Below are 24,472 nucleotides of genomic sequence, written 5' to 3'. Positions count from 1 at the left end.
AAGTTGATGGAGTCGAAGGCCTTGGTTAGGTCAATGAATGACCTAAACAGCTCCTAGTGTTGCTTTCTACACATTCATTCCATATGGTGAATTTCAGTACTTTATTTTGTTGGTTTTAGCCACAGGTAGAATGATCCCACTGGATGCACCAATTCAGCCAGGGTGCAGGGAGGAGGGGTTGAGACAATCTGTTTAAGGCACCTTTTCTAGCCCCTTCCCCAGTCAGGGCGAGAAGAGGGGATCCTAAAGAGGACTGCTCAGTCATAGTCGTAAGTGCTGCATTGTACTTCTGTCTCGATAAGTGCAAAGTAACCATTACACAACCACCGCCTGTGTGCAGATATGTGACTAGGGACTGCCAGAGATCACTGTTCCTGTCCCCACTACCACTTATCTGTCGCCGCAGGACTTGGTTTGTGGAACATGTTAATATCCCTGGCAGAGGCCTGTGTGTGATATCTTTTAATGCGGGGAAACCAGTGCACAAGTGACAACCACACAAATTTGACAGGAAGGAGCCCTGAACCCAGAGGCAAGGATTCATAGATGCTAGGGTCAGAAGGGACCTCAATAGATCATCGAGTCCGACCCCCTGCATAGGCAGGAAAGTGTGCTGGGTTTAGATGACCCCAGCCAGATGCCTATCTAACCTTCTCTTGAAGACCCCCAGGGTAGGGGAGAGCACCACCTCCCTTGGGAGCCCATTCCAGATTTTGGCCACTCTGACTGTGAAGAAGTTCTTCCTAATGTCCAGTCTAAATCTGCTGTCTGCTAGCTTATGGCCATTATTTCTTGTGACCCCCAGGGGCGCCTTGGTGAGTAGAGCCTCACCACTTCCCTTCTGCGCCCCCATGATGAATTTATAGGCAGCCACAAGGTCGCCTCTCAACCTTCTCTTGCGGAGGCTGCAGAGGTCCAGGTGCCCTAGTCTCTCCTCGTAGGGCTTGGCCTGCAAGCCCTTAACCATACGAGTGGCCCTTCTCTGGACCCTCTCCAGGTTATCCACATCCCACTTAAAGTGTGGTGCCCAAAACTGCACGCAGTATTCCGACTGCAATCTGACCAGTGCCCGATAGAGGGGAAGTATCACCTCCTTGGTTCTGTTCATCATGCATCTGCTGATGCACAATAAAGTGTAGTTAGCTTTCCTGATGACTTCATCACACTGACGACTCATGTTCATCTTGGAGTCCAGTAGGACTCCGAGATCCCTTTCTGCTTCCGTGCTGCCGAGCAGGTCATTCCCTAGGCAGTAGGTATGCTGGACATTTTTCCTCCCTAGGTGTAGCACTTTGTATTTCTCCTTGTTAAATTGCATTCTATTGTTTTCTGCCCATTTGTCCAACTTGTCCAGTTCTGCCTGTAGTTGTTCCCTGCCCTCCGGTGTGTCCACTTCTCCCCACAGTTTTGTGTCATCCGCAAACTTGGACAGAGTACACTTCACTCCCTCGTCCACGTCACTGATGAAGATATTGAAGAGTATCGGTCCAAGGACCGAGCCCTGCGGGACCCCACTGCCCACATCCTTCCAGGTCAATACCAACCCATCTACCACCACTCTCTGGGTACGACCCTCTAGCCAATTTGCCACCCACTGGACTGTGTAATCATCCAAGTCACAGCCTCTTAATTTGTTCACCAGTATGGGGTGGGATACTGTATCAAAGGCCTTCCTGAAGTCTAAGTAAACGATGTCTACCCCTACTCCTGCATCCAGGTGTTTTGTAACCTGGTCATAAAAAGAGACTAAATTAGTCAGGTATGATCTACCTGCTATGAACCCGTGCTGGTTTCCCCTCAGCATAATTTTTTCCTGCTGGGCTCTCACATATATGAGCCTTAATAATCTTTTCAAAGACTTTGCCAAGGATGGAGTTGAGACTGACTGGCCTATAGTTGCCTGGATCCTCCTTCCTCCCCTTCTTGAAAATAGGGACCACATTGGCCCTTTTCCAGTCCTCTGGGACCTGGCCCGTGCACCACGAGTGCTCAAATATTCTTGCCAGTGGCTGTGCAATGACATCTGCCAGTGCCTTCAGTACCCTTGGATGGAGCTTATCTGGGCCTGCCGACTTAAATGCATCCAGTCCTTCCAAGTGACTCTGCAACATCTCAGGGTCAACGCTTGGTAGTCTGGCGCCCTGATGTCCAAGACAACTGGAGAGCTCCATCCTGCTACAGCCCTCATCTGCCTTCATAGCCACAGAGAAGCAGCTGGTCCTCAAGTATATTTGTTCTGTTGTTGGGGGTCTTCAGGAGTTTGGACCATGCTTAGTCTGGGACTTCACTCAGATCCGTTCACGAGGGGAGACCCTACCAGGGCTGCAAGACTCCAGATGACTTAGCACTGAAAGACTAAGAGAAAGACTTTAGAAATCAAGTAAAAAGAGCTGTTTATCTGTGTAACATGATTTCTCATTCCAGTATTTATGTTTCATATTAAAAGGTTCTGTCTAAATCCTTCTCTACCTGGATGTGCTTCTTCCACAAAAGATTACATTGCTACGTTATGTTAATGAAGATGCATGTATTTCATAATTTCTACATGTCCTCAGCTAGAAATGAAGATGGATGCCATCTTATTTAATCAGGTGACTAACACCCTATCTTTTTAATGATAAATATAGAATATTTCTACTTGACCCTTTACAAGAAGAAACCAGATATGGTTATTCAAAACACATATGTAATTTATCTCTTTTTACAAACAACATCAAATACGTCACTTTTCCAATGCAATAAGGAACTTGAAATCCATTTGAATTTTAAAGGGTGAAGTGTGAACACAAGTCCTTGTAAATGAAAGAATATGCTTTACAGTAATTTTAAACAGCACAAAGAGAGTGACTTCAATGCAAACAAGGCAGGGCAAGTTTATTCTGAAACTGAAGAAAATATATTGCAAAAATTAAATACTTTAGTACTTTCATCAAATAAACGTGTAGCCATTTTAAGTCAATTTGTTTAGTATTACAGGCTATTACATGTATTTCATTACCATTTTAGCTTCATTATAATCACTATGACCTCAGTGTAATATGCATTTCTATGTTCTCTGTCTCTCTCTCTCTAAATTCAGAATTTTAAGTTAAAGAAGCCCAGAACACAAAGGTAGTAAGGTGCAGGAAACTTTAACTGAGTATCCCTATCTATGCTATTTGATGCACCTTTAAGTTTATGAAAAGTACCACAGAATATCATGCAGAGCCGTCCTTAAGCAAAATGGTGTCCTGGGCAAACTTGTATTTTAGGCACCCTCCTCTCCCCGCTCCATGCCTGTACTGCCCAAACCAGCTCCTCCTGAGCATAAGCTGGAGGCTGGGGGCTAGGCTGAGGTGGGCACCGCTCCTCTTGCCTGGGACAGCACTGCTGTGAGCGCAGGCTGCTCATGTGTGCGCGTGTGTGTGTGCGCATGTGGTGCCCCCCAATCACATTACCCACCCTTTAAGGCCAACTCTATATATTAGCCAAATGACTCCCCCCATTTCTTTACTGCTAAGCAGAGTCTTTCCTGTCCCCACAAGTCCTATGTGATCTGGAACACAATCTCCCATATCACAGCTCACAGGTATAAAGATACCTACAGGCAGTCATCTGCAGCCACTGTGACACATCCATGATATTTTGCTAAGATATTACAATATGAACAAGATACCTCATAAGTTTCCTGTAAAAGTAAATTGGGTGACTTAAAATATTAACCATTCCTGTCTTTGAAAAATACTCATGATGTTCATCCTCACTGAGGACAACAACATAGGCTTGGTTTGGAGATTTAAAGCTAGTTTTTTATATTTTTTAAAAATGTAGAAGTTTCTCATTTTGAACAATTATTTTTCATAATTAAGCACCTTGTTTGAGTATTCTAATTCTTTTAAAAATCTCTTCTCTAGCAGATCACACATGACAAACACAGAAAACTAGCCAAAATTTTAGTAAAGCAACTATTGTTTTTCCATAATTATCACACTTGTTGCCACTTATAGTGCAGCCCATGGATCTCCTGAGAACTAAGTAGTTATGCTAACGGACAAAAACTGACAAAGACCTTTAAAGTCAGGCAGAGGCTTCCAATAGGCACATTTTTAATATGATTAAACAGCTCAGTTCCAAGCATTGATGATTGTGACTACTATGTTATTACTTGTGTCACTGTTCAGTGAAATGATGCAAATCTCACTGTGCTGGGATATTACAGGGATGCTCAGCTTCACCTGAACACTAGAGGTGTGCAAAACGGGCCCTATTCAATTTGGATTCAGATTTGGCCTAGATTGGGAACAGCGATTTGATTAGCTGATTCAGATCACTGTCCCCGATTTGATTTGGCCGAGGATAACACAGCTATGTTATCGGCCTGATTTGATTTGCCCTCCAGCACACTCCCTAGCGGACCCGGAAGTAGACCTGAAGTGCTTCTGGTCCCCTTCTGGGTCTGGTGCTGAGCGTGCTGGGGAGCCTCCTGCACTCTCGTGGGATGCTCCATCTGCCCCAGCATCACAGCGTTTATGAGCCCCTGCTACCTAGAGGTATGTAGAGACAGCTTTAAATGTTTTTTCTATGTCTGAATCACCAAATCTTTTCGAATTGATTTGGAGGGTTTTGATTCAATTTGGAAAGATTAAAGGGTCCTCTGATTCTATTTGGATTCGGAGATTTGGCCACTGAATCAGAATGAATCTCCGCTGAATTGAATCAGGGACTGAAGCTTCGCACAGCCCTACCGAACACTAAGAAGTCACACTACAATTTCTGGAAAAAGATTACACTGAATCTAGATTAATGGCTCTCAACCTATTTAGATTCAAGGTACCCCTTGCCAAATGCCAGCTCTCAGCTTTCATGTGTTTTTGTTTGTTGTTTTTTTTTTTTTTTTTTGACTACAGATAAATAACAGGGAATTTTTTCTGTTGCAAAGAACTTAGAAAGACCACAACAGGTCAAAATGGCTTCTCATGGATTCCTATTTAAAATCTCTGCATTTATCCTGTGAATCATATGTAGGCGTTTGCACGCTGAACAGTGCTAATATTGAGCACATCCCTTCAAAGGATCTCGGGGTGCCATGGCACCCTGGCTGGGAATCACTAATCTAGACAGAGATGACTTAACATTAATTCTTTCTTCCTGATACATTTTTTTTCTAAGCAGGCTGTATGTTTAATTGGTATCTCAATATTTGTATTCCCATGAGAAAGACTCTCCACACCTAAAAAACTGCATGTGTACAGCCAGCACTAGCATATGGCTGTTCTACATATTAAAATTCAGTGATACAGGATGGCATGCTGAGTGACTCTGAAGGTCTGCTATAGTAGTCACAGTAGCCTGATTTAGGGACCCATCCTGATCCGCCCTCCTTAAGCTGCAAGAATTGGATTTATCATCATGCACTTCAAAGAAATACTTGCTATTTGACCTAAAGAGTAAATCTCAGAGGAATTTTGGCCAAGTTACATGGTTCTTGCCTATAAAGTATGATCAGGACCATATTCACAGCACTGCAAACCTTGCCACTCTTAGTGAGTGATAACACATCTCACTTTTAGGTTTTCTGCCAGCTGAGTGAGGCATGGCCTCATGTACTGCATGTTCTCACATCTGCTAAATTTGCTCTCGAGAATTGTGCATCAAAATATAAAGCTGTCATTCACAAATTAATATTTTTTCAGCTCACACAGTTATTAAATTAACCCTGTAAATACAAGCCAAGTATAACACCTGTGGTGGTTCCTCCTCCCTTCCCCCCCCCCCCAAGTTTGTGGACAGCCTGAAACAATTATTCTGAGAAGGCTGAACTGCCTCACTCGTCAATGAGTTAACACTGAAACCCAGAAAATGTGTCTTAAAAGTATCAATTATATTAAAATATCCCCCTATTCATCAGTTCAGCAGAAATATCTTGTTAATGTGCCTACCTAGCACTCCCAAACTGCTTCTCATAGCTTTTCAGGTCCCTGGAAACTCAACTCTCCCGTTTTACTGCCAGAACTCCCAACTTTCTTCCTGACAAGTTCTATAATACAGTTATCTGCTGTGAGTACAAAAGAACCTGTGAATAAGGAAGCCTAAAAATGCTAAACCAGCATAAATTACATTGTAATTATACATAGCTCTCCCTTCCCTTCTGCAGGGAGCTGAGCTACAGGGGGAGGAGGGGCAGAAGGGGGTGTGGCCAGGCCCCAGCAGGTCTGAGTATGATTGAGGAGGGGTTTAACCTCCACCTTGGCCTGCAGGGTTTGGAGGCTATGACAGCTGCTATCCCTCCAAGTCTTACCAGGTATGGGTCAGCTACTGCAGGGGGTTCACAAAGGATTATGTTCTCCAGTTTTCTTTGATATTAAGTGAACCCATGGTGATAAGTACTTTAAAACACTTGTAATAGCATACAAAAACCAAATAAGGATGCATGAATTTTATTTTAGGTCCAAATTTCATATGTGAACAACATATGCCTAACATTGGCTGCCTGTAAGCACTTCACATCAGAACAATTTCCCTAATTGAAAGCAATAGGAGCTAGGGTTCAGACCTTATTGCCCTGGTTAGGGGAAACAAATTAAATAAACATCTTTGTGATTGGTCAGCCTGGTATCTACACAGCACTGCCCCCAAGTGTGTTTCCAACATGACTTCCATGCATCCAAGCCTCCTAAATAACTACTACAGTCCCTGTTTGCCTGCAACACATAGTAAAAATCTCTCTCCAAGGTCATGTGTTCTGCCAGATGGGATGTTCTAGCACTAGAAGTAAGAAACATCATAACCTGCGTTTTTCATATTTTTCTTCTTAGGTTGGTCTGTAATCAACCTTATTTAGCTATTTTAGTTAGACAGAGGCAGTTGATACTCACATTCAGTCTCAAGGACTAGGGAAAGACATTCAAAAACCCCAAGTCATAATTGATTCAATCTTGGCAGGTTAGTCTAACCTGCAGAGATTGGACCAATTTGCAAGTGGACAGACATCCATTTTTCATTCCAGAAATGCAGGCACATGCATGCAGGGGCTCAGACCAGAAGTCGAGGGGCACTAGAGTAGCCCTCCCTTCCCTTCTGCAGGGAGCTGAGCTAAGGGGGGGCGGGGGCGGAAGGAGGTGTGGCCAGGCCCTGGCAGGTCTGAGTATGATTGAGGAGGGGTTTAAACCTCCACCTTGGCCTGCAGGGTTTGGAGGGTGGGGGAAGAGGGATCCTGGCAAGACGGGGGCATGGCCAGACCCTGGGACAGTGGAGGAAGAGGAAGGGGAGAGCCCTGCCTATAGCAGCAGCTCTGACAGCTGGGAGCAATCCGGGTACACAGCTCAACTACCTGGCCCTGGAGGGAAACTTTTCCCCATCATCCTCCTCCCTCTCCCCCGCCACTATGGAGCAGAGAGGGGGGCTCTGTGTGGTGCTGCCTGGCCCCAGAGATGGACTCTTTCCCCTTCTTCTCCCTCTCCCCCACTGCAACAGGGTGTGTGGAGGGGGGCTCGGTACAGTGCTGGAAGGGGACTCTTTTCCCTCCTCCTCCCAGCCCCCGGTGCTGTGGGATGAGGAGGGGCTCTGTGTAGTGCTGCTTGGCCATGGAGGGAGACTCTCCCCCCACCTCTTCCTCCCCCCCCACAGGGTGGGGAGGGGAGCTCTGTGCAGCACTGCCCACCCCAGCCTGGGTGCGGGATGCAGCTGTCACTGAGCTGCCCTTCCCCATGGCTTGGCCCAGCCCCACTCAGCACCAGCCAAGGCAGCCACATGTGCCTGAGCTGGGTCACAGGGGTGGGGTCTTTCCCAGTGGCTGCAGCTCAGACAGGGAAGCTGAGCCCTGTCACTGAGTGCAGCCTGGCCTGGTGTGCACAGGTGGTGGCTGGCCAGGCAGCGGTCTACCCAGGCCAGCTCAGAGATGCTGGTAGGCCTGGAGCTTGGCAGCTGCCCACCGTGGGGGCTGGCTGTGGACACACAAGGTCCTGTGGCACCTCTGAGCCAAGTTGGATAGCCCACTGCCTGGCCAGCCACCACCCCTGCATGCTGGGCCAGACGGCAATCACTGGTAGGGCTCAGCTTCCCTGTCTGAGATGCAGCTGCAGGGGAGGGCACAACAGGGCTGGGCAGGGCTGCAGCAGTGGGGCCTTCACCAGTGGCTGCAGCTCAGTGACAGCCACTCCCTGTGCCCAGGGTGGGCCGGGCCAGGCAACGCTGCACAGAGTCCCCCTTACCCAACCAGGAGGGGGAAGGTGGAGGGGGATGAGTGCCCCCTTTGGGGCTGGGCAGCACCACACAGAGCCTTTTTTCCAGCTCTGTGATGAGAGGGGGGAGGCGGGTGGCTGATCCTCCCCAGCTGTGGTCCCCGGTGGGAGGGGGGGAATTAACCCCTTCCTGCACTCTTAGCCTTAACAAGGCCATGCTGGGATAGCTGTGGCCCCTGCTGGCGAGACAGAGACCGGGGGGAATAAACCTCCTTTTCCCATCTCCTCACTGCTCTAGCAGTGGGGGCATGGCCCCATTAAGGCAAAGTGGGCAGGGAGGGGGGTTAATTCCTTCCTCCTTCCCTATTGCCCCCCAGGACCACAGCTGGGGTCTGCCAGCCCCAGCCCCCCGCCTCCACCTCTGCCTGTGCAGCTTGCACGCAGGCAGGCAGACTCTGGCTGTAGTGGAGGGGAAAGGAGAGAAGAATTAGCACCCCCCTGTCCACTTTGCCTTACTGGGGCCATGCCAGGATGCATCTGGCCCTGCCCCGGCGAGACAGCAGAGGGGTTGGACCAGCCCTGCTCTCTGAAGGCTGCAGAGCATGTTGGATTGCTGGAAGACTCTGGTTTAACTTGAACTAGGAAGGGGTCTGGAACAGAAGTTGCATAAACCAGTTTGACCCAAATCATTTAGGCCTGATCAGTCATTCAACCAGGTCTATCTTAAACCAGTTTCAGCCATTTTGAAACTGGTTTTTGTGCACTGAACTTATGTTCTGTTACAGGTTGAAAACAGTTTCTAATCACGTAAACCAATTTATATGTAATTCTGCCCCTAGCTAAAAACAATCAAGAATACATATATGTTTCCCCACCCAATTTTATGCACATTTGAGAAGACAGGGTAATGGGAAAACTGGATTGAGCCCTGTACATGAGGCAGAGACCTAGCATAAATCCCTGTGAAAATTGCCTGGGAAACAGAACATATATGCATGCCCAAATGCCAAAGGGAGACAGTAAGCCCTTATAAAGGTGCAGCAATCTATGTAAAATTTGCTAATAAATCCTGAAGTACAGAAGTCTGGCCCTGTAGTACACCAGTATGACACACATCTACTGAACACAGTGATGCACAATTCTCTTTTTTTAAAAATTCTCTAACATTATTAACACCTCAGAGTCTTATTTTTGAGAAGTTCTAGCTCATGGGATTTTTTTTCCTTGGCAGCAGTCATTATAACACTTAACACAGATTTCTTGCTTCAGTTTGTCACACAATAAAGATAAAGATACTCCAGAGCTTTACTTCCCCTTAAACTATGAAGAGATATGTGAGCATTTTGCACAGACTTTCAGCTTTAGTGACTTTGAGGCCCAACTTAAGTCCTATGTGACCTGTGGGGCTAGGAGCTTACATTCCCATTCAGTCAGTCAATAAAACAAAACCTGAAAAAAAAAAAAAGTGACATTGCTTTGGTTTAAAAAGTGTTGTGTGTTGGGGTAGGGGTGAAAACAAAGGCTTTTATTTTGCAGATCAGCACTGAATATTTGCTATTTAAAAGATAAATTCTGTGCTAAGTTGGGTAGATAAATATTTTAAAAAGGATTACTGTATGTAAAGAATTTTAATACAGACTTACAGCTCATTCCCCTGCACACCAGCTGCAGAGAAATGGCTTGGTTGTAAATGATTTATGGCACCTGAATGCCACAGAAAATGACAAGCAGGATCCCAGGAAAATGTAAACATCTCTTTCTGTGTTTGAACTCCTGCTCTGCATTTCCCTGGGCTTCTTAACTGTTGATAAAGATGCTTAAAAGTTGTTATAATTTATAAAGGAACATGTACATTTTGTATGCAGTATACGGCTCCTGTGGGTGTGAGATGGACTATGTTTACATAAAATGTGGATTTACTCTTTTATATGCAAGTTCCATACTCAATAAAAATACTTTCAATACAGCCTCTAGTGCCTCAGAAACAGCTTCATGTTGGTTCCACAAGAAGTCAGCTGGCAGGAAAAGTCTTTAAAAAATGCTCTTGGTTGCACAAGTGACAAATAAACCAGAGGGACAAAAATGAATTGGGAGGCAAAATGAACTCCTAGATCCCAGGGCCACAGTTATTTGGACTATGTGGTCAATCCTGATTCATCCTTAACTGTTGTATGTGGTTTCTTAGCCAGCAGAATGTATTTTTCCTGCAGAACATATACTTTTCAGTCTGCACTGAGGTCATAGGATCCAATACTGCTTTCATTTAAGTCAATGAGAGATTTTTTTTTACTGACTTCAAGGGAACCAGGCTTATTTTGTTTTCTACTAGCAGCAGTGTATCAGCAGTCGCATAGAGGAATGCAGTGCCAACCTGCAAACCAGCAAGATTCAGACATTAGTTCTGACTGTCTGCAAACTTCCCTAGGAATATCTGCACACAAACAATGTCTTACAGCTAACATTCTCACAAAACTTTTTCAAGCTTGCTAAGCATTATGTCCTTTCATATCACTGACTCTGTGCTTGATTTAAACTTGAATTGTATCTGACATGAAATTCTCTGTCTGATTAATGACTGATTATTCATACATAAAAGGTACTTTGTTCCTTTTTAAAAATAAAATAAAATAAAGAAACAAATGAAATTATGAAGATTAGTCCTTGCTCAGATCAAACACTCTGATCCTATAGGTTAGGAAAATTGCCAAAAATTATGATTTTAATTAGAAAGTTAGAAAGACTGCTGCATTGCTACATGTTTCACTCTCAGCACTATTTCTTCTTATTGCAAGTTAGACTTCAGTAACAAAAAAAATCGTAACATTACTGGAATGCAAAAACACAGAAATGCCCTTTCTATTTAAACATTAACCGCAGCTAACAGAACAGATTAGAATAGAAAGCTTCAGAGCTCACCTGCAAAGCAGCAAGAGTCAGAAATTAGATCTCTCTATCTGCAAACTTCCCTGGGAATGTCTGCATCTTAAATCCCCTGATCTTAAAGGTACAGGACCCTTTTCATCCCGCAATTAACATGAGGGGAATTAAGCAGGCAAGACCCTTTGAGTAGATGTGATATCTTTTATTAGACCAGCTAAGTAGTTGGAAAAAAGATCTTGGCAAGCTTTTGGGCACAGTCACACTTCTTCAGGCATAGGGAGCCTCTGCTATTCTGAGACTCCAAGGAATGAGAGAAGCTAAAAGTGTGGCAGGGTGTCAGTGAGAATGTAAATAGGTAGAAATTAGAAAGACAAAAGATAAAGCAGAGCTGTATCTCAGGTATACTAAAGGATTTTTTTCTTCCCCCCACCCTTTCTTTCCCTTCCCTCCCCTGCTTTGCCTTTTGTTTTTTCTTTTTTGCCTATTTATATTTTCACTACATTCTCTTACACCTTAAGCTGATCTCATTCCTGGTTTCCTGATCTCCAACTATTTCCTTTCTCACAGGCAGCATCTTTTCTACCTTGTATTCTATCACTGTAATGTCTCCCTTTAGCCTTCCCCCCCCCCCCCCACTACTTGCTTTCCTTTCCCCTCTTTGCTTTACTTTTTGTCTTCCTATTTTCTACCTATTTACATTCTCACAGCCACCCTGCCGCACTTTTGCCGCACTTTTAGCTTCTTTCATTCCTTGGAGTCTCAGAACAGCGGAGATTCCCTGTGTCTGAAGAAGGGTGACCGCATCCAAAAGTTTGCTGAGAACTTTTTTCCAACTACTCAGTTGGTCTAATAAAAAATACCACATCTACTCAAAGAACCTTTCCTGCCTATGTCCTTAGATCAATACGCCTACAACCACAAACCTACTATGAGAGTTCATGTTTCTGCAATCAAAACCTTTTGTAATAAATGGTGATGAGTGTCTCTGTTTGAATATCATACATTTAAAACCTAAAGTTTAACAATTTAATCTCCTGTTTCAGAGTAATTGGGGGCAGCAGCTACCTGAACCTACTTAGTTAAAAATCTCCATGTCTCAGGTTGGGAAGGGAAGGGAGGAAACAATTGTCCTTGTTGACCTTCATGAGATTTCTTTTGGCACAATGCTCCATTTTGTCTAGGTCACTCTGAATCCTATCCCTACCCTCTAGTGCATCTACCACTGCCTTGGTGCAATCCATCCTGGGGCAGGGGGCTGGACTCGATGATCCTCCGGGCTTCCTTCCAGCCCAAATGTCTATGAAATCTATAAAAAGAAGACAGGAAGAGGGACAGCTGACTTGCATCCAGCCTTACCTACTCTTAATTTGTATTTACTTTTGTTGCACCCTTAGGCCACTGATTCCATCTAGCCTCAAAGAAAGCAGATTGACAATTCAAGCCTTAGGCCTTTAACTGCTGTCTCATTGAAGAGCTGGGCCTCCTTTTGTGGTATCCAATGTCATGGTAGCAATAGCATGCAGGGCCTTACATTTAGGTCAAAATTAAAACAGTCAGAAATGCGTGTTGCATCATGAAAGAGTTGATCAAAGCTTTGCTTTTTGCTTCTCTAAACTGTATGAAGAAAGTCTGATGTGTTTGTTTTTATCTATCTATCTATCTATCTATCTATCTATCTATCTATCTATCTATCTATCTATCTCTTGTTTTTTTTACAAATCCTGTCTTGAGCCTAAAAGACTCTATGAAAATTAGAGAAAAAATGAAATTAATAAAAAAACCAAACCAAAAAAACAAATGAGAAGAGAAAATGTTAATCAATCTTTTTTTAAACATGCTTTTGCTTGCTTCTTATTAGCTACTATTCAACTTCAAGGACTAATTTGCAGTTCACAAGTCCTTGCTAAAGATATAATACCCTTCTAAGTACAGGAGCTAACAATGTAAATCCTTTCAGACCTCCTAATAGGAGCTTCACAGCTAAACCAGGGAATACTGCAATGCTGCTACTTTGGCTGTTTCCAAATCAGGAGGGGTAGAAACAACAGGAAAACCATTTTAGAATTGCATACAAACACTGCTTAGGTTCTGAATTAATTATAATGGAGAAAGTAGAAAGGGAGCAAAAATAATTAATGTTTGTCCCAGATCATCTTTAATATGGTAGAATAAGAAGAGAAGGGTGGAATTCCACTTGAAATGCCCATGGCCCTGATATTTAGGTATCAAACGGGCCATTTAGATCATTTCAGTTCTACCCACTGCAAAATGCACTGATACAGATGCCAGAAGTTTTATCACTGCTGCAATGAGGTATGGATTAGTACTTGAATATATTTAAACTAAAATTCCGCTGAAATTGGTATAAAGCAAATTCTGCCTTATTGACTTAACAAAAGTATATTAATGACAATTATAAAAAATTAGACTTGAAGAAGTAAATTGGCTTTAATTAAGTTATTAGCAGTCCAGTATCCACATCCCCAAGGATTCCTACAACATTGGTTATCTTCACATAATTAATCTAGTTCTGTTTAACAGTTTCATCCACTGGCATCTCTTTTTTTTCCCTCAACAAGGTCTTTACATATCAAAAGCATAAAGTATTGTACATCATTGTAGCCTTCATTTTCTTTGGAGAATTAAGATCTACGTATGAATAAAGTAACTTTCAGTGTTGATGGTGGCTTTTCTTTCAGGCAAACCACCTTGTTTTGGGCTCCTTTACCATAAGATTTACTCTATTTACTCTATTCCAGATAGAACTATGCAATCATTTGTTCTCCTCTCTCATGCCTGATTTTCCCCATTTTCTCTTCTTGCTCTTCAGTGAATTTTTTCTCCTCCATTTCCTTTCCCAAGTACTCAGTCAGTATCCTCTGCTACCTAGGTCTTCTACAACCATTTGACATTTTCTACCCTGCATCCTTATTCCACTCTCTCCTGGGATCCTTTATCTCCACACACAACCCCCATTCTTTCTTTCCTAGCAGTTCCCAGATTCTCTTCCAATACCCACTGCCTTCCTCCCACTGCAGCACAGCCCATCTGCATGACACTTTTTTCTCTAGTCACCTTTGCTTCCTCCTTGTGACCATAACCACCTTTCATAATCCTTACTTTTTCTTGTGTCCTGGGAGGATCCTGTCAGCAATATGTAAGCGCTGACCCATACAGCTGGTCCTACTTATTTCTTTCTGGTGCCATTTTCCAGACCCACTCTGCTTGATGTAGATGCATTTGGTGAAGTGGGAAGCCCGATCATCTCCCATATGCTTATGTTTTTTCACACATGCAAAAGAAGACAGCTGTCTGTGTGGCACTGGTTATTGTGTTTCATAGGTGTGCACAGCCATATACCTTGAGCTAAAACTAACCAGGAAGTCTGAGAAATAAGCAGTTCTTGACAAAGCAGAAATGTGGATTTCCCAGATTCTACAGCTGAGGAAGATAAATGGGGTGAATGTTGAATCAGGAAAATTAAGTGTTTGCTGAAAAGGCTCACAGACTCTCAGCTAAACATCTGACTCTTTCACAGAATTATAGAATATAGAGAGATGAGGCTGGAATGGACCTCAAGAGCTCAGCTGGTCCAACATCCTGCTTGAGACAGGATCATCCCTATCCAAACCATCCCATAGAAACCGTAATCTAAATTCTACATAAGGCTACCGTCAATGCTGACACAACACAGACCAAACACCCTAACCTGCCACAGGTAAAGCAGGGGAACCATGGCGGCCAATGCCCTGCTTTTATGAAATATTGTCCATGTATGCTCAAGAGATTCTGGGCAGAGGGCTGTGCCCCCCACTAGAGGAAGACAAAATCCCTCAGAGTCCAGACCAATCTGACCATGGGATAAAATTCCTTCCTGACCCCAAATATGGCGATTGGTCTGACTACATGGGTGTGACCCTCTAGCCAGGAACCTCTGACTTCGGTTGCAGCAGGAGCACTGACATACCCCAGACAAAGTCCCCAACCTTTAGTCAACATCCAGTTGACTAAAAGCACCCTGACGTATGTAGCAGAAAAGAAGGGGAGGGGGGCAATGACCAAAGCATGGGAAATACCCATACTGGAACACTCACCTAGATGAAGCCCATTACTAAGCTTTCCTTCACAAGCAAGTAACATTTTCAGGGGTTTATCCAAATTTGGCAAGTTTGTGACTTCATCTTTTATGTTGTTGTCATTTGGTTAGGCCTTTCTTTCTTATTTTGATGCCAGCTCTGATTTGATAGACAGGAGGAGGGTCACTAGACATGCTTAGAGTAAATAAACATGGAAAACAACAGCAAGATCAATGAGCAAAATGCTTCCCAGGCTCTTGGAACAATCCCCTTTACTGCCAAGCAGCCTCTGGAATTTGGTGTAAACATCAATGCTTCAAAGAGCCCAGTTTATAAACTGGTTTCACAGGCACATTCGTGAGGTATGCAAGTGAGGAAATAGCTGAAATATTTGAAATGCATGAGTCCACAAACACTACTACATTATTTTAATATTTATATCAGTTACTTACAGGCTAAAGCTATTAACTCATGAATTTCAACATCATCACCAAAATTTACCCATTACTGTAGGACAGCAACACTAAGAGAGTAATTCTGCCTTTGATCCTTTGTATGCAACTTCCTCTGATGTTATTAAAGGCTAGGCTCATTGACTCACAAGCTGATTTGGGCAGCTACAAATCACTGGAATGGAGCTGCATTCCCCCTGCCTTGATAGTGGGGTTTGGGTTACTCCTCCATGATAGTGAATTCTCTGCAGGCAACTGCAGATAACTTCAGTCTCCTTCCCTTCCTGTGGTGAGGGAAGAAGTGAGGCTGGGGAAGGGGCAGTGGCAGGGGCTGGGGCAGGTGCTGCCCAGCCAGGGCAGGGCGGGGCATGGGATGGAGCCTTGGCTTGTCCGGGGGATGTGGGAAGGGGGTTGGCTCCCATGGCTGCATGCACCCTGGGAGGACATGGGGGTGTGTGCCCCTGGATCTGTGTGGGGTGGGGTGGGCTGCAGCTGCAAGCTGGGGCTGGGCCAGGCACTTCCCAGCAGGGAGCTGGGCCAGGCTGTGCTAATGGCAGGGGGCGGTGGCACTAGGAGGGGGCTATGGTGGTGGTGGGGGGCTGCAGTTACCCCAATTTTTACCGTAGCCCCCCCACCCTCCCTCCCAGCACTGCTGCTGCCCACTTGGAGTGCAGCCTGGTCCACCTCTGCCAGGAAGATCCTGGTGCAGCCCCTGGCCCCAGCCTGCAGCAGCAGCCATCCCTGCCCTGCTCTGCATGCAGATCCAGGGGCATGCGCCCCCCCCCCCCCACCTGTGCTCTCCTGGGGTGCGTGTAGTGGCAGGAGTCTCCCCCTGCTCCACACCTACCTGGATGAACTGTGTCCAGGGGTGAGCTGCATCCAGGGGTGAGCTGCAGGGTGGTCCCATGCTCCACCCCACCCCAGCTGGGCAGTGCCTGCCCCAGCCCCTGCCCCACTCCCTCCCTCACCGCAGGGGCCTCGATATGCCCCTCCCCTTCTCCCTCCCCTTCCACTACAACAGACTTAGCAGCCGGACACTGCCAGGCTGAGTATCGAAAATTGAACCGGTATTGGCCAATATGCCTCCTTTAAAATCAGCAATCCGTATCAGTCCAAAAAATCTCTATTGGTGCACACGTAGACCCTGTATCTGTGGAATTCTATTGCCCCAAGTGCTTCTTGTTAAACAGTGGTTATAAATTTGAGATTAAAACATCTATGCATAAAATGCTTTAAAAAGATACTACTACATCTTGAGTTAAGCTGAGAAATACTAATGTCCATTTAAAATGTTCATTTGTAACTGGAGATGACAAACATGGTAGTATAGGCCTATTTGTAAAACCATTTCAGTCTCAACTTTTAGAAGAGATTGTAGACTAATCCTGGTTTGTGATTTCCAGCCGTTTACCTGCCTAATGACTTCTCCTGATCAGACAGTTATTTAATGGATGGCCCAGGGCAAATAACTGCTTAAAACATTCTTTGTATATTCCTGGAAAATGGTGTCTCCTTTTATATAGAATCTTTCCTAAACTTAGCTCCTAAATTTTTAGAGGACTCAGGATTGCTTTGGAAAAATACCAGCCTATTTGAAAACTCATTCTGCAGTTTCTAAAAATGCAGAATATTATTCCCCTTATACATTTATGTTATTTAAATATGAGTTCAGGGATGGAGTCAGGCTAAGTACAGAACCACATTGATGCAAACAGGGTCCCTCCCAAGATGATATAATTCCTTGGATGTATAGGTATCACTGGGGCAAAGAAATCTATGAAGTAAGGACAAAAGGGGAGGACATAATACCTAGTATAATTGATATTTCTGTAGGCATGCATCTTCCAAAGAATGGGACAAGGACAAATCAGTCTATTCAATTATAGTTTAAATTTTTATCTGCAACTGTTGTTGATTCCTAGCTCCCTTTCAAGGGCAAATGTCATTTGTACAGTGATTCTCATAAGTTATTTTGTCGCTACATCTCTAGAAGCCATTTATGCATTTATATGCTATTCAAGTTTTACAGGAGTGCACATTGCCACTTTTTATTTCTCTAGTGACTTATGACACGTTAAATACAGCTGTTTTGTGAAATACAGGATTAACATTTCAGTACACTAAATTATTAATATACTGTACTATGCTTTGTTTGGTTTTAAATGACAGGGATACAATTGAATTTTCTGAGCTACATGATCCTAAGCTGCTTAATTTTTTAATTTTATAAATAAAAGACATTGGATGGAAAGTTCTGTAAGCCAAGTCCTGTGTTTATCTCTAGGAAGCGAAGAACAGAGTTTCCTGCATTAATCCAACAATGCATTTCAACAGAAGTACCACAGCTGGGATGTAAAGGGGGAGAGGGTTTCCATCTCCCTGCATAGATATAGGTTATTGCATTTTGAACCAGGAAGCTAGAGGTTGAGAGGTTCTGCTCTCTTGAGTCACCTGGATGACCTCTCTGCAGGCAAAACATATAACAAAAGAACATTTAAACTACTTGAAGCATGTACTCTGCTGTATCACGCACATTAGATCCTGCAGTACACAAAGTGAGGCTGAGCTGGGGAAAGATGCCATATCTAAAAGGGGGCAGCAATGATAAGTTCCATAAAAAACACATTGCTTGCTCCAATGCAGTAATACAGCTCTATCATACATGGCTCTCGTTAAATACCCAAGAACAAACACTATCCAAAAGGTATGTGCAGAAAGAAGAGCTGCTTGAGGGCAAAATAAAAAACTCACTTGTTCATCCTTTTGTGTCACTGAACACTAAACAGATTACAAATACAAAGAAAGAGAGGTAGTTATGTCTAGGTGGTCCTGTATGTTGAATACTGATATGCCATGACACCATTACCTTATCATACCTAATAGCTATGCAATCATTCAAAGGGTGATTGCTGTCTTTTCACCTGCTTTGCTTTACAGCTATGTTAAATGTCATAGGATATTTCCAATTTACTAGATTAAGACTCTATCACTGAAATGTGTTTTGCTACTACCTCTATTAAAATGAAGAAACCTGATGATGGCTTTAAAAAACTCAACATGATATATAAAGCTGAGGAAAATAAAATACATAGTTATGGCAAATATTTTTATATCTGTAAGTGGATAACATTTCTTTCCTAGGGATGGGTTATATTTTGCTTGCAACAGATGAAGCATTTGTTTTCTGCATAAATCTCTGTGTTAACCTAATAGCTACTGTAGGCATTTTGTTTTGTCTTGGTTGCATCCATCATTTCCCTTTTAGGCTGCTTTTAGAACATAAACCTTGATTCCTCAGCCCTTAATCCTGACTCACCTGAGCAGTTCCCCTGAAGAGGTTTTACAAAATCAGTGTGTTTGGCTCCCTACAAGCATTGTTTGATCCTGCAAACACTTATTCCAAGATGCTGAAATCTTATGTTTGATTACATATAGCAGCAACACATTGAGGAATCCTGCATGAGTAATACGAACTCAACTGTTTGTTTACTATGTTTCATAAGGTTCACAATGTTTTCTGGGTGCATTCAATGTTCGTTTTGCTAAGAACCTATGTGGTGCATAGTATTCTCTGTTTGGCAGTTTGGTGGGAACTATTAAGACCTACTTATCAGGGTTTAACATACAACACCCCTGAGGGCTAACTCTGTGTATTATGTGAAAAGGCAGCAGCTATCCTATGCTTCAGCAAAACTGAAGTGGAGAAGGAAGGATCATAGTTACACTTAATATTGCCTAAACACTCTCCTGCCTCATATGCAGATATGTCTATTATAAAGATCTTTGTTTTTTTTAACAGCTAAAGTATTCCTTACATTTAAAACTTAGTTTTCTGCATAAACAAACCCTGCAGATACTTTATATGCATACTGTAAACTTCATGTGCGTATTTGTATGGCTATTTTGATTACTGGAGAGCCAGTATACTCTAGTGACTGGGACACTGGACTCAGACCCAAAAAACCTCACTTCCTGGCCCTGTAATTGATTTGCTGTTTGATAGGGGTCAAGTTACTTCCCTGTGCTTCCATCTTCACGTCTTTCATGTCTATTCACATTGAAAGCTCCTGGGGGAAGGGCCATCTCTCACTATATGTTAGCCCAGTGAGATCCCAACTGAAACACAAAACATGCTATCATAATACAACTAACACCACCGCAGCGGGACCTTGTGGTTAGCTCAACACCAACATCATAGTTCCATGAGACATGGAATTTTCCACTGCCCCTTTCCACTGAAAAGATGGAGGTAGGAACAACTCTACAAATATCAGTGGCAACAAGAGGCATACCATGATTATATTTTTCCCCCTCAAGCTTGGCTTCAGACACAGAACTCCTCCTGATAGTACCAGATTTTTGGCTTGAAGAGGGTCTCATTCTCACAGAGCAGAGAGCACTAGGGCAGAGAAAGTCATGGCTCGAAATTGTGAGAACAGACAAATTCAGGGGAGAAACAGAGTCTAGTATTCATATGATGTTATTTTTCTGAGCTGACAATATAGCCAAACAACAGGGAACACCTAGGGTGGTTTGTTGGGGATGTGTTAGGGATTTGGCTGGGTCAGCTTCCCTTGGCTAGTTGAGTACTCTCCTATTACAGTTTTTATTATTAGTAGCAGCAGCAGCAGCAGCAGCAGCAGTAGTGCTAATATGAACAAGAGCCTGCTCTGTTACATCTATACAAACATAGAACAGAAAGATTGTCACTGCCACAAAGATCTTACAACTTAAGTACTTCTGCTAGATAGATTGCATAGGGCTTGCAAACATTGCTAAAAGTTGGTGTATCTCCTTGCAAAAGCAGCATTGGGAACAACAGAAGACGTATCCCGGGTACCACAATGATTATCTACAATACACTAACAGAAGGCTTTCTATGAATTATGATGGGCAGCAGGTTAGGTCCCAAGTCTCTGAAATATCTGTGTGCCTGCATTAAAAAAATCAAATCAAAATCTACATATTATTTGAGTGGTGGGATGAATATTTTGCAAGCTAACCCAGGAAAAAAGTTAAAATACAGGTATTGACTACAATTATGTTATTAAATTGTGAATGTGATTCTTCAGCTTTTTATAATCTCATTTAATGCTATTGGTGTCAAGCTACATTATTTTAAATTGCTATTACAGAAATATCTGATGCGTTAATTTCTTTCTCAATCCAAGTTTTTAGAATAGGGATGGGCAAATATAGCCCACAGGCCTCTTTCTGGCCTGCAGGGCCCCTAAAATATTTAGAAAATTATTATTTATTCACAGCTGGGATATGGCCCTGGAGCAGTGAGTGTTGGGGGCAGGGGGACGGGGAAGTGGCAGAAGGGCAACAGTGGCAGATGTGGGGGAAGAGGCAGCAAGCAGGAGCGTGGGGCTATACTGGTAACCCAGTGCCTGGGGCCAGAAGTGTCAGGAGTGCAGCACCCAGGCCTGAAGCAGTGTTGGAGGGGGCTCTGCTGCTGCAGGGGGGGGCTCTGTGGGCAAACCCTCTCCTTCACCCAAGCCACAACCCTTCCCAGCCACCCTCTCCCCACACACAGCTGTCCACAAAACCCACACCCATCCACAGTAGACAAGAGTAGGACTTCATTTTAAACTATGATGCTATCACCTCTATGTACACTACATGCACACATGTACATCAGGACAAAAATATTCCTTTAAATGAAATTAATGAATGTTGCAGTACACGTTTGACTTTTAGAATATCATTTTGTATTTTTCTGGTTCTGAGATGGCAAACCCCCTTGCTGAAATGAGTACTTCCAGTGGGCAGCAGAGTGACCAGAGTGACTGGTGGCTAAGGTCAGGGGCAAGGGGGTGGAACTCCTGGTCCCAAGATGGTGACCAGGGGGTGGGGCACCTATCAAGGGGCGGGATTAGCCCTTGATGGCTTGCCAAAACTTTGTAAGTGGCCCTCCACCCAAAATAATTGTCCACCCCATGCTAGCTAGTTGGTTAGTTAGAGAGAGACCAAGGTCGTTTCAGATCAGCACTCATTACACTTTGAGGCAGAGAGAGCTAATGAGTAGAGCTGCTCAAGCAACTTTTCCTAGCTCTTTTCTTTCTGGGTATTCCTTCCCTTTCAGAGTGCAGTTAATTGTAGAAATACCCTACCTAGCTTTAAACAAGCTAGCTTTAAGCAAGCTAGCTCAGGTAGTAGTAATAGTCTAACTGTGGGACCGCATACTTCTTCTAGCAGACAAAGCAATACACTTCCATTTGTTCCACTTCCAGGCTGGTCTGTTGCAAGTGCCCATTTTTAACGAAACTCAGTGCAGTGACTTGCTTCTGGACTTAATGTTCTGCCTAAAAACCATGCCATTTAATGACTAAAAACCATGCCAGATTGAACCATTTACAGAACACAAAAGTAAATTGGCAAGTATCACTGATGAACCAGCAGGAATACCAACTTGAAGTCAGTAGTCCCCTAAATTACCTAAATTGGGTAAATCTTCTTCTTACTCTTCCTTAAGCTTAAACACTGGTTATCCATAGTCAGACTCCAACTAACTGGTTTTAACTTTTTTATCTCAGGACATGTGCTTCCACTGATTTTCTACTAAGAACTCATTACCAACATGCCTCCCCCCATAGACTTACATTTCTTTTGCCCCTCTCCACCTTGTTTTCTAAAAAGGAAATGGTGAAAGCTTAGGTGCAACTGGGAAGGAAACAGAAGAAAAGTTCATTTTATGCCACTTTTCCTTCCCCCATGAAACTAGTAATGCTTTAAGACAGAAGCCTGAGCTCCTTGAAGCATTTCTAACTTACATTGCATTGTGAAACAAATACAAGTAAGGGATTAACCAGTATTTATAACAAAAAAGTGTTTTCAAGGCATCTCAAAATTTAAAGATGGAACAACAGTTAGTAAACTAAGGGCAATGAGTTATATGTAATAATAAGAATGGGAAAAGAGGCTTGAGGGAAGTCATTTTCAGTGTGCGGCATTCACAACTGAAAAAACACTTTGCATAGTTTGAAGTGTCAAGCACATTGAGTGTGTTCAGTAAATAAAGAATATGCAAACAAGAAAAAAGCACTATTTCTAGTAACACACACTAGAAATAGTAAGAGAGGAGGTATATGGAAACAGTCTACATTTTCTCTTACCCTTCTCCCATGAAGCAACCTTTCAGAATGGAAGCATATCATGCATAAACTCTTGGAAAACTGGATATTAAATAGGTTTTAAAAATTAAGTAGCCACACTTCAATAATATTCAGCCAGCCATTGCTTATAAATAAATAAGTTACTGGTGTATTTCTACCTCAGAACACACCCAGCTGGTTTTTATGCACCACATTGCCTATTAATGTAACTCTGTTATGGTTTATTGCTAGAGTAATAATCACAAAAAAACCCTACACTGAAACCTTAGATCTTGATTTTGATGGCATGTTCCAGATAGGCACTGAAAGACAGAAGTGCAGATTCTGCCACCTCTAATATTCACAGAATAAAGTCCCAGGGGCAGATTGTATCAAGTTCAGATGCCACAATCTGCCCCTAAATTGGGAATGTAATAGATTTCCATCACATAACACCACCATCTGGAAGTGCTCCATAGAGGGCTGCTAATGAATTGGTATTCTAAGAGAAGAATGGTACAGTCTCACTTCAACAGCTTTTGCTAGTTGATGCTCAGTTTGGCATGTAAGTATGTAGATTACTTTGTGGAACACGATTTGCTATCTGATTGCACTACTGTGGTCTCCAAAAGAAGCCAAAATTCTACAAGTCTTGCATAGTAAGTTACAATTCTTGCTTGGGTCAGAAAGCAGCATTTGAAGTGTCCCTTTACTAATTATTTCACCCTATTTTCAGTATGGAAGTGGTCTTCCCACATTTCCATTTTAATCTGAAACTTGCTTGAAGGTTCTGCTGGAGAATATTAAAAATGCCAACAAAGTAAAGACAGCCATGCCTGGGTGGATCTACATGAGATACTAACTGAACAGCAGCCCAGTAATACTGCACAGTAGTGCATCACAGCACAAACAGTGCTCTTACGCAACTACGCAGTATTATTAGGCTACTACACGGTAGCATTACTAAAAGCCAGTTACTGTGCATTAATTTAGTACTTGATTATACAAGTACTAAATTTAAAATGCAGTAACTATGGCACATTAATAAACATGGAGATGCACCCCCTATAAACATACTAAGCAACACTAGGTGGCTGTACTCCAGGATGTTCTTACTAGAGGTGACTATAGTATTTTTCATAGCTAGAATGAAGTTCTTTCCAGAAGACATTTTTCTACACGTTTTATTTTTGCAGTAAATATTCTTTATGAATCACAAATAACACATCCAGTGTGTCCATTTCCGAATGACTGTATTTTTAAATGCCTCCACAAGAATGCCAATTTGCTGTGAACACAGGTGGTATGCCTGTTCTTTTGGAAAGCGCATGACATTTCCAGGAACTAGTGGGTTTCCAAATCTCATAAAAATAAAAAAAGATGATTCTGCGTTACATGAAATCATGCTTGAGTTTCCATCTTGTATTGTACCTTGAAACAGAATTTCTTTGGTCACCTAAAATACAGGTATCTAATTCTATTGTGCATTTTCTAAGGAACCAAAGTTTTAACACTACAAAGTAACATCAGCATACCATTTTCTATATGAGGAATTTTACATTTGACACATTCATTAGCTATCCCAATGAGATAAGTGTTAGACTCACTTTACAGATGGGAAATTGAGGCTGAAAGCTAAAACAAGGCTGAAAGGTGGCCAAATATCAGAGGCATAGGTGGCATAAGATCTCAGGAGTTCCTGCCTCCCACTTCTATGTACATTATTACTTAAGACTGTGATACCCCTCCAGGGCAACCTCAGACTCTGATCTACAATTAGCTGAAATAAAAAAAAGAATCCCAGTGAA

The 24,472-nt window shown here is 43.0% G+C and overlaps 1 protein-coding gene across 3 annotated transcripts in view; it reads right to left on the bottom strand.

Moving 5' to 3' along the window:
- Window positions 1-24,472, bottom strand: part of SCHIP1 (schwannomin interacting protein 1) — a 551,143-nt gene that overhangs the window by 131,022 nt on the left and 395,649 nt on the right. The window contains exon 1 of one of the 3 annotated variants that reach the window (XM_059731080.1): window positions 11,076-11,100. The exons of the other annotated variants lie outside the window; for them this stretch is intronic. The gene's annotated coding sequence lies outside the window, so the exon portion shown is untranslated. Of the gene's footprint in view, window positions 1-11,075; window positions 11,101-24,472 lie in introns of those variants that run through there. 3 annotated transcript variants of the gene reach the window in all.

The sequence above is a fragment of the Alligator mississippiensis genome, chromosome 7, assembly GCF_030867095.1.
Source record: "Alligator mississippiensis isolate rAllMis1 chromosome 7, rAllMis1, whole genome shotgun sequence".
NCBI classification, from domain to species: domain Eukaryota; kingdom Metazoa; phylum Chordata; order Crocodylia; family Alligatoridae; genus Alligator; species Alligator mississippiensis.
The sequence above is the reverse complement of the archived record's forward strand: the minus strand, read 5'-3'. Positions and strand labels throughout refer to the sequence as shown.